The 11,928-nt window shown below is 39.9% G+C and overlaps 1 pseudogene; it reads right to left on the reverse strand.

The window, feature by feature from the left end:
- Positions 1-2,993: 2,993 nt before the first annotated feature.
- LOC129020432 (inositol polyphosphate multikinase-like) lies at positions 2,994-11,435 on the reverse strand (annotated as a pseudogene).
- Between the last annotated feature and the right edge of the window lie 493 nt (positions 11,436-11,928).

Consider the following 11,928-nt stretch of genomic DNA (forward strand, 5'->3'; position numbering starts at 1 on the left):
TGTGTCTAGCTCAAGGATTGTAAACGCACCAATCAGTGCCCTGTCAAAACAGACCGCTCGGCTCTACCAATCAGCAGGATGTAGGTAGGGCCAGATAAGAGAATAAAAGCAGGCTGCCGGAGCCAGCAGTGGCAACCCGCTCAGGTCCCCTTCCACACTGTGGAAGCTTTGTTCTTTCACTCTTTGCAATAAATCTTGCTGCTGTTCACTCTTTAGGTCCACACTGCTTTTATGAGCTGTAACACTCACCGCGAAAGTCTGCAGCTTCACTCCTGAGCCAGCGAGACCACGAACCCACCAGAAGGAAGAAACTCCGAACACATCTGAACATCAGAAAGAACAAACTCCAGACGCGCCACCTTAAGAGCTGTAACACTCACCGCGAGGGTCCGCGGCTTCATTCTTGAAGTGGGTGAGACCAAGAACCCACCAATTCCTGACACACCATGGGCTGAGTAAGTTTGGGTGCCAGGACTATGAGGTCGTGTGAAGACTTCCAGCCCCATACCTGCAGAACAGTCTGCAGCTCACTCTGCTCTGAACTGCCCCAACTTTGCACAGATATTCTCCATTCCTCGAAATGAAACTGTACCCTTCAAAGCTCACACATTTCCCTTATTGGCTCAGCATAGGGAGCAAGTTCTCTAGATAGCTTACTACCAAATAAAATGGTGGAGAAGGGAACCCAGGCAGCTGGGCACAAAAAGGGAATGAGCAACAAGCTTCCTCTCTGAGCATGATTTTCTGTGTAAGGTCTTGGACACTCCCTGGACTGCTTCCAGCCATCTGCCTCATGCTAGGTTTCTAGTTAATGTAGAATGAAAAATCTCACATCTTCCTTCTAGATGTAGCTGTGGTAATTTCAACTCAGGCAGTTGTGCTTGAGAATCTTAATACCACATGGCAAGGTCATTCCCCAATGCTTTTATTTACCTTCACTTGAATTTTTATATTAAACATTGGATTGAACAAGAACGGAGAAGAGAATCACAATTATTGTGTAGATGCTACATTGTAGTTACATTTTCTCTTGTAATTATTACAGTGCTGGGACTATTCCAGCTTTAAAATCCTTTCTGAAGATCCTGAAGCTACTCAGTGGTTCTGTTGGCATTAGGGGTTGATATGGTTTGGGTCTGTGTCCCTTCCCAAATCTCATGTTGAACTGTAATCCCCAATGCTGGATGTGGCGCCTGGTGGTAGGTGTTTGGATCATGGGGGCGGATCCCTCATGGCTTGATGTGGTCTTCGTGTTAGTGAGTTCTTGCAAGATCTGTTTATTTAAAACCGTGTAGCACCTGACCCTCTCTCTCTCGCTCCTGCTTTTGCCAAGTGATGTGCCTGCTCACACTTTGCCTTCTAACACGAGTAAAAGCTCCCTGAGGCCTCCCCAGAACCAGATGCCACTATGCTTCCTGTACAGCCTGCAGAACCGTGGTCCAATTAAACCTCTTTCGTTTATAAATTACCCAGTCTCAGGTATTTCCTTTTTTTTTTTTTTTTGGTGTTAAACTCCAAGCCTCAAGCAATTCTCCCACCTCGGCCTCCTAAAATGCTGGGATTACAGACATGAGCCACCATACCCAGCCACGTATTTCTTTATAGCAATGCAAGAGTGGCCGAATACAGAAGGATATTGCCAGTGATTTAATACTAGTCTTCTTTTCTGTATGTCACTCTAGTTGACTAACCTTAAACAGTCTCTTTAAATAACCTGTAAGAGTCACCTAACTACACTTTTCATATTGTCCTTCAATCCTTGCACTTACTGCGTAAACATGTTTTATGATTATTATATAGGTATTTAAATAATGCATATAGGCCCTATATTTCTCTATCAATGTATAATTTTTTATCAGCTACAGAATTTTGAATCACATTTATATAACATCATTTACCTTCCATCTATCCAAAAGATACGAGAAGGGGAAAGAAAAGAATAAAAGGTAAGTGCTAATAGATAATCCGAATAGGCCTATATCTATTAAAGCAATTGAAACAATAATTAATAACCTTCCAAAACAGAAAGCCAAGACCCCAATTGATTCACTGATGAATTCTACTAAACATTTAAGGAAGAAATTATACCACTTTTCTTCTATGTCTTTTGAAAGACAGAAGCAGAGGAAATATTCCCTAACTCATTTTATGAGGCCAGCATTATACCTAATGCCAAATACAGACAAAGACATTACAAGAAACGAAAAGAGAAAGAAGAAAAGAAAAAATAAAGAAACAAAAAACTATACAATATTACTAGGTTTGTAATATTGCTTACAAACCTAGATGCAAAATCCTCAAGAAAATATCAAATCAAATCCAGCAATGTATAAAAATAATTACACATGTTAACGGGGGTGAGATGATATCTTATCATGGTTTTGACTGCATTTCCCAGATGATTAGTGATGTTGACCATTTTTTAATGTATGTGTTTGCCATTTGTATCTCCTCTTTTGAGAAATGTCTATTCAGATAGTTTGCCTATTTTTTAAAAGGATTATTTTGAGGTTTTTTTTTTTTTTTTTTTTTTTTGCTATTCAGTTGTTTAAGTTCCTTATGTATTCCAATTACTAATCCCTTGTCAGATGGATAATTTGCAAATATTTTTTCTCATTCTGTAGGTTGTCTCTTCACTTTGTTGATTGGTTTCTTTGCTGTGCAGAAGCTTTTTGGTTTCGTGTGACCCCATTTGTCTATTTGCTTTTGTTGCCTGTGCTTCTGAGGTCTTACCAAAAAAAAAATCCTTGCCCAGACCAGCGTCCTGAAGTGTCTCCCAAATATTGTCTTCTACTAGTTCTAAGTGTCATGTCTTGCATTTAAGTCTTTAATCTATCGTGATGGTTAATTTTGAGCGTCAACTTGATTGGATTGAAGGATGCAATGTATTGTTCCTGGGTGTGTCTGTGAGGGTGTTGTCAAAGGAGATTAACATTCGAGTCAGAGGACTGGGAAAGGCAGACCTACCCTCAATCTGGGTGGTCACAATCTAATCAGCTGCCAGCGCAGCCTGAAAAAAAGCAGGCAGAAAAACGTAAAGAGACTAGACTGGCTTAGCGTCCCAGCCTACATCTTTCTCCCTAGCTGGATGCTTTCTGCCCTTGAACATCAAACTTCAATTTCTTCAGCTTTCAGACTCGGACTGGTTTCCTTGCTCCTCAGCTTGCAGACGGCCTACTGTTGGACCTCACCTTAAGATCGTGTGAGTCAATATTCCTTAATAAACCCCCCTTCATATGTACATCTATCCTACTAGTCTGTCACTCTAAAGACCACTGAATAATGCAGATTTTGGCACCAGGAGTGGGGTTCACACATCTGTCCTCTTAGTTTGGTCCCTCTAGAGAACCCTGACTAATACAGATTTTGGTACCAGGAGTGGAGTTCCTAAATCTATCCTATTAATTCTGTCCCTCTAGAGAACCCTAACTAACACATCTATCTTGATTTGATTTTTGAATAAGATGAGAGATAGAGGTCTAGTTTCATTCTTCTAAATATGAAGATCCAGATTTTTCAGCACCATTTATTGAAGAGACTGTTTTCTTCTAACTGAATGGTCTTTGCACATTTGTCAAAAATTAGTTGGCTCTAAATTCATGGATTTATTTCTGCGTTCTCTGTTCTGTTCCATTGGTCTATGCATCTCTTTTTATACCAGCACTATATGATTTTGGCTATAGCATTGTAGTATAATTTGAAGTTGGCAGTGTAATATCTCCATCTAAGTTCTTTTTTCTCAGGACAGCTTTGGCTATTTGGGGTCTTCTGTGATACCAAATGAATTTTAGAATTTTTTGTATTTTTGTGAAGAATCTCATTGGTATTCTCATAGGAATTGCATTCTATCTCTATATTGCTTTTAGTAGTAGGGTCATTTTTGCAATATTATCTCTTCCAATCCATGAACATGGGATGATGTTCCATTTTTGAGTGACCTTTTCCATTTCTTTCATCTGTGTTTTATAGCATTTCTTGCAGAGATCTTTCAACTACTTGGTTAAATGTATTCCTAAATATTACGTATGTAAGTATGTGTGTGTATATATATATATATATACATACCTATTGTGTATATATATATACACACATACATACATATATATATATACACACATACATACATATATATATATATACCTATTGTAAATGGCATTGCTTTCTTTCTTTTTCTTTTTCTGCTAGCTCGTCATTTGTGTATGGGAACACTAGTGATTTTTGTATGCTGATTTTGAATCCTGCTGCTTTATTGAATTTGTTTACCAGTTCTAAGAGAGTTTTAGTGGAGCTTTTAGGGTTTTCTATACACATATTATATCATCTTCAAACAGGGAAAATTTGACATCCTTGCCCTTTGTTTCTTTCTCTTGCCTGATTTCTCAGGTCAAGACTTCCAGCACTATGCTGAATAAAAGTGGTGAAGGTGGGCATACTAGTTTTGTTCCAGTTCTTAGAGGAAAATCTTTCAGTGTTTCCCCATTTTGTATGATGGTGGCTGTGGATTTGTCATGCCTATCCTTTATTTTGTTATGTATACTTGTTCTATATATTTATTTTGTTATGTATGCTTGTTCTATACCTACTTGGTTTAGTGTTTTTTATCATGAAGAAATGTTGAATTTTATCAAATGCTTTTCCTGCATTTATTGAGATGATCATACGGTTTTTGCTATTCACTCTGTTGCTCTTCAATAAATATAATGTGATGTCATTTTTTTATTTGAATATGTCAAAACATCCTTACATCCCTGGGATAAATCTCAATTGATCATAGTAAATTATCTTTGTAGTGTGCTGGTGGACTTGATTTGCTAGTATGTCATTGAGAATTATTGCACTTCTATTCATCAGCGATATTAGTCTGCTGTTTTCATTTCTTCTTGTGTCCCATTCTGGTTTTGGTGTAAGGGTAATGCTGGCTTCATAGAATGAATTGAGAAGAATTCTCTCTTCTTTGATTTTTGGAATAGTTTGAAAAGAATAGGTATTAAGTATTTTTTTTAATGTTTGGTAGAATTCAGCATTGAAGCCATCAGGTCCTGGGCTTTTCTTTGATGAGAGAGTTTTTATTACTGGTTATATTTCATTACTTGTAATTAGTCTTTTAGACTCTCTATTTCTTTTTGGTTCAATCTTGATAGGTTGTATGTGCCTGAGAAATTATACATTTTTACTAGGTTTTCCAATTTGTTGGCTCATGGTTGATTGTAATAGACTCCAATGATTCTTTGTATTTCTGTGGTATCAATTGTCATGTCTCCTTTTTCATTTCTGATGTCATTTATTTGAGTCTTTCTTTTTTCTTACTTTGTTTAGCTAAATGTTTGTTAATTTTGTTTATTTTTTTACAAACAAAACTCTTTGTTTTATTGATCTTTTGTATTTTATTTTCACTTTCAATTTCATTTATTTTTGCTCTGATCTTCATTAGTTCATTTTTTCTACTAATTTTGAGTTTGGTTTGCTTTTGCTTTTCTAGTTCCTTGAGGTGCATTATTAGATTGTTTATTTGAAATATTTCTACTTTTTTCGATGTAGGTGTTTATTGCTATAAACTTCCTTCTTAATACTGCTTTTGCTGTATCCCATAGCTTTTGATACATTGTGTTTATACTTTCATTTGATTCAAGAAATTTTAAATGTACCTCCTAATTTTTTATTAATCCATTGGTTGTTCAAGAGCATGTTGTTAATTTTCATATATTTGTACAGTTTTGAAAATTATTTCTGTTATTGATTTCTAGCTTTATTTCCTTGCCATCAGAAAGTATACTTGATGTGATATCAGTACTTTTAAATTTGTTGAGACGTGCTTTGTAGCCCAATGTGTGGTCTCTCCAGGAGATTTTTCCATGTGCTAATGAAAAAAAATGTGTATTCTGCAGCTGTTGCATGAACTATTCTGTCAATGTCTGTTAAGTTTATTTGGTCTAAAGTGAAATTTAAATACAGTGTATCTTTGTTGATTTCCTGTCTAGATGATCTGTCCAGTATTGAGATTGGGTTATTGAAGTCCACAACTATTATTGTATGAGAGTCTATCTCTCCCTTTAGATCTAATAATAATTGTTTTCTGTATCTAGGTGCTCCAGTGTTGGGTGCATATATATTTACTATTGCTATATGCTCTTGCTGAATTTATCCCTTGTCTCTTTTATTTTTATCTAATATAAACATAGCTACTCCTATTTGCTTTTGGTTTCCACTTGGGTAGAATGTCTTTTTCCATCCCTTCACTTTCAGTCTATATGTTTCTTGATAGGTAAAGTGAGTTTCTTATGGGAAGCACATAGTTGGGTCATTTAAAAAATCCATTCAGCCAGTCTATATATTTTAAATGGGGGATTTAATCTGTTTACATTCAAAGTTATTGTAGGTAAGAACCTTCTTCTGTCATTTTATTCATTGTTTGCTAGTTGTTTTGCATATCTTTTATTCCTCTCTTCCTCTCTTATTGTTTATGATTGTGGTTTTGGTAGTTTTCTATAGTAATAAGGTTTGATTCTTTTCTCTTAAGTGTATCTGCTTTGCCAGTGGATTTTATACTTTTGCAGTCTCTTGTTAGGATTCAAAATAGTGTTTAATTATCTGAGCTTAAGATTTATTGAAACACTATCCAAATAACAACAAAAGTCCATATTGTAAAAGAAAAAAGTAAAACTAAAAATTTTCTGATTATTAATTGACTTGAAATTCATTCCCATTAAAACATAAAACTATAGCCAGTATCCATTTGAAAAGTGAAGAAAAATTGGAAGTCCCTATGATAAATACACCAATTCCAAATAAAAAATTAAAATCAAATTTTGCTATTACAAAACACACATGATCTTTTAAATTATTCAGGTTTAATAGATTTACTAAGGATAGAGTTCATAGAGCATGTATTTGGTACTTCTGTTTAGACTCAGGTATTTGCAAAGTACCCCGAGAGAAGGTTGAGAAGGTAAAATAAACATAAAATTGTGATACTTCTCTCCACACCACAACAAAGGTGCTTGGATTTAAAAATTCAATTTGTAACTCTAGAAGAAAAAGAGGAGAAACAATTTATAACTCCAAAATATTTTCCAGAAAAATGACAGAACTGGTAACTACCTAGAAATGTTATTAGTGAATCGAAGTGCAGGTAACGACAGCATTAACATCAAATGTATTTGAAGACTCAAAGTTTTAAATGTTTTCAATGACAAATAACTAGTTGATTTTTCTAAGGTGGTGGGTGTGAAATAAAGATAATACAAATCTAATTTTTCCAGGAACTATAGCACTGCCCCGTCCCCATGAAATTAAATTATAATTTCACTGTTCAACATAATATAAAACTGTTTTGAATAAGAGTGAAATAGAAGCATGAATTTAGATACACACCAACCCTATATGATGGACTAATTCACACATAGTATTTTTGATAACAACCTAATTAGACACTGTCTTTCATTGCTTACTATAATTCTGAGAAACCACTTTTAACAATATACATTTACACTGCCACTTAACTAAACGGGGACATATAAATATATACATTTTTAAAGAAAAAAATTCAAGTTATTTAGAGGAGAAATAAAACTTCAATTATTTACTTTTTTTAAACTGCATTTAGATAAAAAGGTATATGGTTTATGATACTTTTCACAATGTAATAAATTTATATTCCAATTTTCTCATAAACGAAAGATTGTAAAGCAAAATATTTGTTCCTTGAAAATAACCTCTCTCTTCTAACCCTGGTAAGAACAATGAGTGTGCCCTTAATTTCAAGACTGTTGTTGTTGTCATCCATGTCAATTGTCTTTTTCATGAAGTATAATATTTTGAGAGAGAGGGAGAGAGAGTTGTAAAAATTAAAGAGAAAACCTGCTTTTGGAATGCAACAATTCTAAATCATTTCACTAAGAAGCACCCTTTGATATGCTGGTCTGAATTTTTAATATAAAACCTAAGCAGTACTTATTTCTGAAGTAGAATTTTCTCCAGTTTTAATAACTTCATACATAGCAAGACTAAGGACATCAACCTGTGCTTTAGAGATTTTGGTAGGTGTTCTAATAATGTATTGTTTTAGATATGGCTCATTGTCAAGATTGGGTGGACAGAGATTTCATGAATTGGTTACAGAAAGCTAACTAAACTCCTAATGACTGAATAATGGTTTGCATTTTGCTTGAGCCAAAAAAGATGTTTAAGCCATGTACCTACCACTACATTCCCTGCTTAACATTCCTAAGTTTCCTTATTCTTCATAGTTTTCTAATGAACACATAGTTTTCCTGAGTAAGATTATAAAAAAGTTAACCTTTCTTCCAAAAGTATAAAGACAAATAAAATGTCGACTCACAATACATATTTTTTGCATAGCAATAAAGGTGCCAAGATACTGCGTGCTCCTCTTCATTATGATTGGCCCACCTCTTAAAAAGACTGCAACAGGCCGGGCGCGGTGGCTCACGGCTGTAATCCCAGCACTTTGGGAGGCCGAGGCGGGCGGATCACGAGGTCAGGAGATCGAGACCATCCTGGCTAACACGGTGAAACCCCGTCTCTACTAAAAAATACAAAAAATTAGCCGGGCGCGGTGGCAGGCGCCTGTGGTCCCACCTACTCGGGAGGCTGATGCAGGAGAATGGCGTGAACCCGGGAGGCAGAGCTTGCAGGGAGCGGAGATCGCACCACTGCACTCCAGCCTGGGCAACAGAGACTCCGTCTCAAAAAAAAAAAAAAAAAAAAAAAAAAAAGACTGCAACAGACGATTTAGATGATTTAGACGATTGTCTAAAATACTTCGAAGTACAGAAATTAAATGGTTTAGCCCATAAACATATCCCTCATCTACTGTGTTGCTAAGGAACATATGAGCAAAATCTATCATGCACATTTCAGCAGTTTCTTGGCAACCAGAGGGAAGATGGTAGAAAACTTTTTCCAGTTGGGAAAGTACATTTCCATTTAAATGTTCCTGTGGCATGCTTTTCTACCTATTGTCTTGCTCCAGATTTTCAACTTTCAATGAAGTCTGACTGTGATGCTTTTTTGTATATTTTCCTGTGACGAGCATACATCTTGGACAAGCTTTTGCCTACTGAAACCTCTATTTTTCCATTCACTGTGGAACTTAATACATGAAAGTTATTATTACACTCTAGTACTTCTGTGTCTGACAGTTGTCCTTTGGACAAAACCTTTTCTGCCAAATTTCTGTCATTCAGTTTTGTAGTGATTGGCTGAGATGAACCTTCCTAAACAAACAGTAATGAACTTGCGTAAAAGTTAAGCTGCTTCTGGTTTTCAAACCACTGCAGAATTTTCTCAGTTTTCTGAATAACGGCAGCAACAGCATCTTTTCTTAAGCAGTACCCATTATGAAAAAATCCCTCCCTCTCCCTCTCCCTCTCCCTCTCCCTCTGCCTCTCCCTCTCCCTTCTTTCTTCCGTCTCCCTCTCCTTCTTTCTTTGATCTCCCTCTGTTACCGAAGCTGGACTGTACTGCCGTGATCTCGGCTCGCTGCAACCTCCCTGCCTCGGGCTCCTGTGATTCTCCTGCCTCGGCCTGCTGAGCGCGCGGGATTGCAGGCGCGCGCCTCCACACCTGACTGGTTTTTGTATTTTTGGTGGAGACGGGGTTTCGCCGTGTTGACCGGGCTGGTCTCCAGCTCCTGGCCTCCAGTGATCTGCCCGCCTCGGCCTCCAGGGGTGCTGGGATTGCGGACTGAGTCTCGCTCACTCAATGCTCAATGTTGCCCAGGCTGGAGTGCAGTGGTGTGATCTCGGCTCGCTACAACCTCCATCTCCCAGCCGCCAGCCTTGGCCTCCCAAAGTGCTAAGATTACAGCCTCTGCCCGGCCGCCACCCCATCTAGGAAGTGAGGAGCGTCTCTGCCTGGCCGCCCATCGTCTGGGATGTGAGGAGCCCCTCCGCCCGGCCGCCCCGTCTGGGAGGTGAGGAGCGCCTCTCCCAGGCCGCCATCCCCTATAGGAAGTGAGGAGAGTCTCTGCCCGGCTGCCCCGTCTGGGAAGTGAGGAGCGCCTCTGCCCGGCCGCCCCGTCTGGGAAGTGAGGAGCGCCTCTGCCAGGCCGCCATCCCCTATAGGAAGTGAGGAGCGCCTCTGCCTGGCCGCCCCGTCTGGGAAGTGAGGAGCGCCTCTGCCCGGCCGCCCCGTCTGGGAAGTGAGGAGCGCCTCTGCCCGGCCGCCCCGTCTGGGAAGTGAGGAGCGCCTCTGCCCGGCCGCCCCGTCTGGGAAGTGAGGAGCGCCTCTGCCCGGCCGCCCCGTCTGGGATGTGAGGAGCGCCTCTGCCCGGCCGCCCCGTCTGGGAAGTGAGGAGCACCTCTGCCCGGCCGCCCCGTCTGGGATGTGAGGAGCGCCTCTGCCCGGCCGCCCCGTCTGGGAAGTGAGGAGCGCCTCTGCCCGGCCGCCCCGTCTGGGAGGAGAAATTCTTCTGCCTTGGGAGGCTGTAGATCTATGGCCTTGCCCCCAGCCCGGTGCTCTCTGAAACATGTGCTGTGTCAACTCAGGGTTAAATGGATTAAGGGCGGTGCAAGACGTACTTTGTTAAACAGATGCTTGAAGGCAGCATGCTCATTAAGAGTCATCACCACTCCCTAATCTCAAGTACCCAGGGACACAAACACTGCGGAAGGCCACAGGGACCTCTGCCTAGGAAAACCAGAGACCTTTGTTCATGTGTTTATCTGCTGACCTTCTCTCCACTATTATCCTATGACCCTGCCATATCCCCCTCTCTGAGAAACACCCAAGAATGATCAATAAATACTTAAAAAAAAAAGAAAGAAAGAAAAAATCCGGAGACTCCATCCTTTATAGTTTCTTTTGTTAAGCTTCTTCCATAATGTTGGTTCGTGTCTCATAGCTATGGGAATGAACAAGATAAACCCTCATGCCAAGCATCAAGAACCCAATCTCTTCCATTAATGGGTCCTTGCTGACCTGTTGCTGAATCTTCTCAGATGAGGCAAAAAGGATCATAGCTTTTTTGCCCTGTCTTTACATCCATTATACAGGGCTTATTAAATTTATGGGTCACATCTTCCAGTTTTAGGTATAAATCGTTTGGGGCAGTGGGAGGTGGCTAGATGTCATAATATTTTGGCAAATATTGTCGTGGCTCTAGAAGAACACCATCGGTGCAGTCATCAGCATAGACCATATTATAGAATTCCAGCTCTCTTGGGGCCCCTTGGAGGTGGTTGTAACTGTTTCAAAACTGTGCCATCTGCACGTTGCAGTATACCCATTTTGTCCTTCCCATACCTGTGCCTGGCCACCTGATGCGAGATGGGCACACAGCCGTTGAGGAAACGGAGTCTGCCACCTGCCGGCTGCGGGGTGCCCTCAGGGGTGGCCTCGATCGCCGGTGGGGTCCGCATTTCTGGGGGACCCGGCGCCTCGACCCGGAGCGGGGATGGTGGCTCTCTTGCCATAACGGAGAACAGAAGCGGTAGGGTCAGCGAGAGCAGGAAAAAAAAAATAGGGGGAGGGAGGGGGCGCCCCTCTGCCGCCGCAGCCTTGGGCCCAGTAGGCAGAACCCAGCCGAGGAGCAGCGGCAGCAGCAGTGGCGCCCCGCGCTCCCTGGGGCCCTCCAGAAAGTTTTTTTGTGGATATCAGCAATCTAATTCTAAAATTTATATGAAGAGACAAAAGACTCAGAATAACCAACACAATATTGAAGGAGTAGAACATAATTGGAGGACTGACAATATCCAAGTGTAAGACTTACTGTGAAGCTACAAGATGTTGTGGTATTGGTAAAAGAAAAGACAAATAGGTCAATGGAACAGAATATTAAAAGCCCAAAAAATAGATCCAAATAAATATAGGCAACTTATCTTTGATAAAGGTGCAAAGGCAATACAATGGTCCCAAATAAAAAATATAATGTATTTGGAGATCAGAATCAAGGCCAGAGTAACCGAG

This window comes from Pongo pygmaeus, chromosome 20 (genome assembly GCF_028885625.2).
Source record: "Pongo pygmaeus isolate AG05252 chromosome 20, NHGRI_mPonPyg2-v2.0_pri, whole genome shotgun sequence".
NCBI classification, from domain to species: domain Eukaryota; kingdom Metazoa; phylum Chordata; class Mammalia; order Primates; family Hominidae; genus Pongo; species Pongo pygmaeus.